Source organism: Miscanthus floridulus, chromosome 8, assembly GCF_019320115.1.
Source record: "Miscanthus floridulus cultivar M001 chromosome 8, ASM1932011v1, whole genome shotgun sequence".
Lineage (NCBI taxonomy): Eukaryota > Viridiplantae > Streptophyta > Magnoliopsida > Poales > Poaceae > Miscanthus > Miscanthus floridulus.
This window is the reverse complement of record NC_089587.1, coordinates 181,094,252-181,102,032: the sequence shown is the minus strand read 5'-3', so window position 1 is coordinate 181,102,032 and position 7,781 is coordinate 181,094,252. Positions and strand designations below refer to the sequence as shown.

General features: G+C 42.4%; 2 pseudogenes; both read left to right on the top strand.

The window, feature by feature from the left end:
• The first annotated feature begins 1,089 nt into the window (after positions 1-1,089).
• On the top strand, positions 1,090-5,391 carry LOC136470265 (uncharacterized; annotated as a pseudogene).
• Positions 5,392-6,058: 667 nt separating this feature from the next.
• Positions 6,059-7,463, top strand: LOC136470264 (uncharacterized; annotated as a pseudogene).
• The last annotated feature ends 318 nt before the right edge of the window (positions 7,464-7,781 follow it).

Genomic DNA, 7,781 nt, shown 5'->3' with positions numbered 1-7,781 from the left:
AATCCTCATGGAGGAGTATGTAGAAATATTGTACCCAATATTTTGAAGGGCCATTAAACATTCTTGCACAACATATTTTTGTGCATTAATGTCATGATAATCTGCGCAGCCTATCCTCTCGATGTATAAAACCATACCTTGTTGGTTACCCACCCTAGCGAGAATAGAAAAGCCAAGTCGACATTGCTTGAGTCCACCATCTACAGGGAATGTACCCACATTAATGTAATCAACCCTGAAATTTGAGATTGTCTCTCATGAACCATGGTATAGGATGAATTATCTACATTTAACAATTATATATATCAGAACAAAATATCTATAGAGGTGTCTTTAAAACATGTTGCTTACTATGCTTGGATATGGGTGGTTTGCCCTCGCCAATGTTGGTCGAAAGCCCAGATCGTATGCATAATTATCTGGCAGATTCGACGAAGGGAGTTCGGCCATCTCTTCTCCTAAATTTATGTCAAGGAAGAAAAAAAGTTATTAGTAACTTTATAACTTATGCACGAACAAGGTGTGTTGACCTATGCTATGCTACGAGCCATACAACTACTAAATTCAAAGTCAAAGTGTAGACAAATATTCCTCACATGCATTGAAGAGTTAACAAATATTCCAACAATTGTTTGGAAAATAAAATTACAAGCATTAATCTTGAAAAATAAACCTAGACTAATCTATCAACCAGTAGTACCACGTAGAAGAGAACAATAATGACAACAAACTAAATAGCGACGACAATCATGCTGAGCATTATTGGATTTCCACCGTTGTCGCGCTTCAAAACCTTGGCCTCCTGCTTGCAAACTCCATGCTCAACCTTTTTCTCAGATGTGCCATCTTTCATATATGCACCAAATGCCATGATGGCTTCATCTTTGGTCTCATATCTCTTATAGCAATTGTCACAAAATCCTAAGATTTGTTTCTGGCAGTCAGCCCACTGACGGTAAACACCTGGCTCATAGCCACGAAAAACAACATACCAAGGCATAAGTCGTCCTACCAGAACATCAATTAGTAACAATCATGATGAAAAAATAGCAACCGCCAAGCTAAACAGAGAGCCAGCAGCGACCGACGATGGGCACGCGGGGTAAGGGCCTGCCACGGCGCGGGTACGCGGGGCACAGTTTGTCACTGGAGCATGCATGGGGAACAGGCCGTTGGGTAGTGAGCCGGCGACCACGGGGCGTGACGCCCACGCAGGGCACCGGATCTAGCCAGGCGGCCATGAGGCACGAGAGACCACCGACGAATGTCGCTGTTGGTGAGTGGGGAAGGGAGAGGAGGGGGAATAGGGGGCAGAGAGGACTCATCGTGGGGCGCGCATGCGGGGCATGGGCGGTCCGGGCCGGTCGATGGTGAAGGACGTGGCGGAGGACAAAGGGAGCGACGACGACAATGGACGCGACCGTGGAGGAGTGAGGCAGAGCTAGCCGTTGCACTCAGAAAAATCTCCTTAGTGTGTTATTTATAGGGGCTAATTTACACCTGGCGGATTTTGCAAAATAACCACCAGTATTAATAATTAACACCGATGGTTTTCTTAATTATCTGTCAGTGTTAATCTTAAAAATAAATTAAAATAAAAAAGGGTGTCCGGCTAGGAATCAAACCCAGGACCTCAGTATTAAGAGTGTCGTGTGTTACCACTGCGATATGCTTCTAAGACCAATGTAGTTGGTTTAGAAATTCTTTTAATCACTAAAATCATTTTAAGAAATGATAGCTTCAAGCTTGATTTTGAGACACTAAATGTTTTCTACTGGAAAACTCATAAATATAAAAGTTGTAGAACTCATCAAGATCTACAACTTTTGTTTTGGTCATATTTTCATGTCACTAAATTTGAATAATTCAAAATTTAAATTTCAACAAATGACAACTTCGAACAAGGTTTTGACACACAAATGCTTTCTACTCAAAAAGTCATTAACATAAAAGTTATAGTACTCATCAAGATCTACAACTTTTATTTTGGTCATTCCTTCATCCGACAAAGTTTTAGTAAACATTGTCACAAATCCGCATATAAACTATGTGAGAGATTTATGGATTTGTGTACAATGTTACTAAAACTTTGTCGGATGAAGGAATGACCAAAATAAAAGTTGTAGATCTCAATGAGTTCTACAACTTTTATTTTCATGACTTTTTGAGTTCAAATTATTTGGTGTGTCAAATTCTTGTTTGAAGCTGTCATTTGTTGAAATTCTAAATTTGAATGGTACAAATTTAGTGACACGAAAAGATGACCAAAACAAAAGTTATAGAGCTTGATGAGTTCTACAACTTTTATTTTCGTGACTTTTTCAGTTCAAATCATTTGGTGTGTCAAATTCTTGTTTGAAGCTTGTCATTTGTTGAAATTCAAAATTTGAATGGTTCAAATTTAGTGACATTAAAAGTTGACCATAACAAAAGTTGTAGAGCTTGATGAGTTCTACAACTTTTATTTTTATGACTTTTTCGGTACAAATTATTTGGTGTCTCAAAATCAAGCTTGAAGTTGTCATTTCTTAAAATAATTTTATGGTTAAAACAATTCTGAAACCAACAATGTCGAACTCATAAGCATAGCGCAATGGTCACACCCGGGCCTCGTAATCCTCAGGTCGTGGTTTTGATTCCCGGTTGGGACACCCTTTTTTATTTTGTTTTTATTTCCACTGGCGGGGGATGAAACAAACCGCCAGAGCAAATCTATCTCCACCGGCGGTTGGTATAAAAATCTGCCTATACAAATGCCGGCTATGTATACCCGCGGGCCAAGAGCCTCTGAAAATTTGAAGTCTGGTGGCGCACTTTCTTCCCCAAGACGCCGTCAGGCTGCCCAAATTTTCCATCGCTGCCACGCCATTCCTGCCTGCGCCACGCGCCGTCCCACCCCACACCTCGTCGTCCCCGCTTGTGCCGCCGGAGCCCGCCTCAGAGACCTGCCGTCTCGGCCGTAGCCCCGCCCGCCTCAGAGCCACGCCGTCTCAGCAGCGCCTGGACCGCCGCCTCGGAGCTCTGCCGTCTCACCGCGCCGAAGCCCCGTCTCACAACCTCGCCATCTCAGAGCCATGCTAGAGCCCTGCCTCGGAGCCTTGCCATCTCTGCCTGCGCTGGAGCCCCGCCCGCACCGGAGCCCCGGCCGTCTCGGAGCGTCGCCCGCCTTAGAGCCCCGCCTGTGACTGAGCCCCACGCCTTGGAGCCCCGCCACCTCGGAGCGCCACCCACCTCGGAGCGTCGCCCGCGTCGGAGCCCTGCCTGCCTCTACCACGCGCGCGCCACCAAGGTCTGCATCTCACCTGCTCCTCCTGTGCTCCGCTTGTGCCGCTGAACCCCGCGCCGCCACGCGCTGCCTTCCCTGGAGCGCCGCCGGGCATGCCGCTGTCCTACCTGGGCTAGCCTATGTGGCACATTTCCCTAGGCCAAAATCCTAACTGGCCCATTAAGGGCTTGTTTCAACATCTTTTTTTTGAAACTTTGTTTCAACATCTTTACTTGTATGATTATATGTTTCAACATCTTTACTTGTATATTATGTGTTATAATCATAAAATTAATTCTAGGGTAGTTTTTTTTTGTTGAAAAAAATAGATTAGTTCTAGGGTCGAATATTACTCTTTATATTATGCTGGTTATTATTTGTACATTGTTCGATATATATATATATATATATATATATATATATATATATATATATATATATATATATATATATATATATATATATATATATATATATATATATGGAGAGTATATTTAGTAGCCAGCTACAAAATAAGTTATTCCGTAGCCACCTCCATTTATGATAATTTTATATACTAATTTAGGATAATGTCAATACATATTTACAATAGTTGGGTTACTATAACATATGGAGATATTTACCATAACGTTACAGTAAACCACTTAGTATAAAGTTACTATAATCTCGTAAATTAACATAGTAATTATCGTAACTCAAAGTGGCTACAAAATAAGTTATTTTGTAGCCAGCTACAGGGTAGTAGTTCTCTCTCTCTATATATATCTTTGTGTGTGTGTGACTGGTTGTTCTTCGTAGATAACTTCTCAATTGCGGAACCAAACGGAGGGAGATGCATCGGATTCCGCACCAGAGGCAACTAAGACATCCGCCGAAGATAGGAAGTGGAAACGTGAAGCCTGTTCGCTTGGTCGTATTTGGCTTATAAGCCATGGCTTATCAGCCAACGAATATTATTTTTCTCTCACACCAAACCAGCCAACAGTACTTTCAGCCATGGCTTATAAGCCAAACAAGCCCAAACAAACAAGACGGTGGGGAACGGGCGTAAACAAGTGGTCGGATCATACATATTCTGTTATAGAAGTAAGCCCAAAAGGAGAGCCCATACAACCTATAGCGGTGGCAGCTAAGTATAGAAACGCCATTGGTTTCCTTGTTAGGCACAATCTTGACATCACAATCTCTAATTGGAAACTAGTGCCGAAGAAAACCAAAAAGGACTTGTGAAAAAAGTTGAGAACAAGGTTTATTTTCGCAACCGAGTCATGAAGCTGTCGCAAAGGTGTACGCAATGAGGCAGTGTGCAATTAGCTTTCATAACTGGAAGTCTAAATTGAATACCAAGTTCGTGAAGAAAGGGTTGGACTGCAACGAAGAAGTACCCAAAAATTATAGCAGCAAAGTGGAAGACCTTTGTTGAGAAGAAGACATCAGAAGAGTTCTTATCTAAGAGTCAAGCCAATACTGAACTTGCAAAGAATAACATATACCACCACCGCCTTGGAACTGGTGGTTACCAGCGTGCGATTCCCAAATGGAGGGCATAAGAAGCTGCAAGGAAGGCGGCCGGGTTACCGGTGTTGTTGGAGGATGTACCCGAAAGGGCTAGAGACTGGCTTCGTGCGTAGAAACCACAAGAAAGTGAGGCTGGTTTGTCATGGCCAGATCCAATGACCGATGAAGCAGCCAAGAACATTTTGGCCGTGGTAGCTAAGCAGAAGGAAGGATCATTCAAGCCATCAAGAGAGAGGGACACCCTTAGTGTTGGTCTGGGTAGCCTAGAGCACCCCAGTCATGTGTGAGGCGTCTCATCCCATTTGGGTTGGAAGGAAGGATTTCCTGAGCATGTCGAGATGTATAGAAAACACGACCGCTATACGGAAGCTATGAGAGATTATTTTAAGGAGGAGGCTAAGCAAGAAATGAAACAAATGTTGGTTGAAATCAAGGCCAATCCTGATTTTGAGATAAGGCAACAATTGGTTAGTGTAATGTCAAGTCAACAAGTGTCGACAAGTACTGCCACCACAAATGATCACACAGACGCCACAGATGCAAATGGTCATCACACAACCCTCGGATTCTCCAATAGTTCTAGACAATATCAGATCTATGGCAAATAGGGAGCACTATGCAGTTGATGACATCATCGCACCGACAGCTTGCTCCCTAGTTATATCGTATGGTATCACCAATATCCGTATGATAGAAGTTGCCACTAGTATGGTGATCCCTAGGCCGCGACTATCACAACAAGAAAATGCCAGAGGAGTACTGTAGGGTAGAAGTGTTGACAGTCGTCGAAGGACATAGGGATGACTTCCTAGACATCCCCACTCGTGACGGTGTCGAGAAACTCGGTCAAGCTATCAACGAGTTCATCTTATGGCCTCGACAGGACATTAGGTTGAATGATCCTATTCCATCGATACCATTTTTCGGAGTGGATGATGGAGGGTTCTCACATGCAACCTCGCCATCTCATCATACCCGACCATCTCGTGACGCACCACCATCACCAGAACCTAACCCACCACCATCATTTAGCCTCCACACCCTCTCGGAGCCTAACCCACCATCATCCCTGAGCAAGAAGGATGCCTCGTTGAAACCTAAAGGCCATGTAGCTAAAGGGAACCTTTAGTCTATGCAAAAAATGGTTACGCCCTTAGGTAAGGATGAGACATCACTGGGGGCCATGAAGAAGTGGATGGCTGAATTTGCAAGGAAACCAGACACACGTTCCAGTCGTTAGAAAGCTGCCAAGTCCGCCTCCAACAAGATCACCATATGAAGCCTACGAGAGAGGATTACAATAATGTCCCCACTGATAAATATGTTCCAGACAGGCCTCTAGTCCAGTGGTGTGAACTCCATGGTGTTCCACGTGCGATGAAGAGGTTGCATGACTGGTATATGAGAACATCTTAGGTTGAGATCAATGCCTTCTCCGTAGCTGTACCACCACCAGCTTTTATGGGTGGCAATAGCAAGAATATTGTTGACTTCAAGGACATTTGGTTGATGTTTTGCCTCCAAAAACTCGACATCCAGCTCATGAGCGTGTGGTGCCTGTATGTGTCGCTCATACATAACTATGTTTTATTACTAATTAATATAATGTTAGGGCATGAAGTATCTGACAATGTCATGCGCTCTACAGAATGCAACAATTAGACCAGGAGATGTGGTATACTGAGAACCCGTTTCTTCACGAGGAGAAAAAGGTTGGGTATCTCGACCCGGCCAGAATAAGCCAGAACGAGCACACAGTGGTTATGGGTCCTGACCATGACTTATTTGTGGGCAAGACCGATGATGAAATAGCCAAAATTAGAGTGGAGGTGCAACGAAAGCAGGAAACAACAGTGGCCACCTACATAGGAAACACGTTTCTTCAATACAAAAACAGGAGTATTGTATGTGCACCATACATGTTCAAGTATGTTGGTCCTAAACTCCCTTAATAATTTTTATTTATAAACTTACTACTGTCTTAAAACATGACTTCATGAAATTCGTACAGTGATCATTAGATTTGTATATTCATTTATCTCCATGAAGGACGACTTTTAGTCCTTGACTCCACAGATTTCCCACGGAGCAGTTATCAAAAGTTCATCGATATTTTAGATCAGTAAGTCAAGATTTGCATGCGTGCTTTTCAACATTTCTATATCATATACGAGCGTTTGGATCGATATGACTTGTTGAATTCATTCGAGCACAGCAGGGCATATAGGTTCTACAAGTTCAAGGGTGGACGCTACGATTTTAAAAAAGCCGGAAAACCGCTACATGTGCGGATTAACTTTAAGATAAATTTTAAATAAACATACATATTTGTCTTTTGTGTGTGTGTGTGTGTGTGTATATATATATATATATATATATATATATATATATATATATATATATATATACATACACACACACACACGTAGCAACTATGTAACCACTTGCCAATTCTTATATAGTGCCACAAGCAACCACCAGGATCGGTGCTTTGTGGGTACTATGTGTACGAGTTTCTCAGAGAAAACGGGAGATACACCAACAACCCTAGCAAAGTAAGTAATAGTCATAAGTGAAGTTTTGTCACTACTTATGCCTTCTCCGTATTGGTTAGTTGTAAATGTATGATGACTTATTATTCTTTTCGCAGGTATACAACTGTACGCCTCCAGAATGGTGAGCTCATGGCCATTTGCGAGGACTTCTGTCGGTTCATCATGAAAGAAATAATTCACTTCAATGGGAAGTATTTTGATCCGGACTCGGAATTAGCTCAACTACAGTACCGAGATCTCGTAGATATTGCCAGGCTAGAGCTAAACCACGAAGATTATTAAAGGAGTACGTCATGCGACGACCAAGCTAGCTATGAGTGGAAAAAACTTTGTTTAATGTATACATTATTAGCGTGTGATGACTATGGTAAACTGCAACAAATAATACTTTTTTCATGGATGCAAAAATAATTTTTTTGTGATATCTATTTGGATTCGTTTCA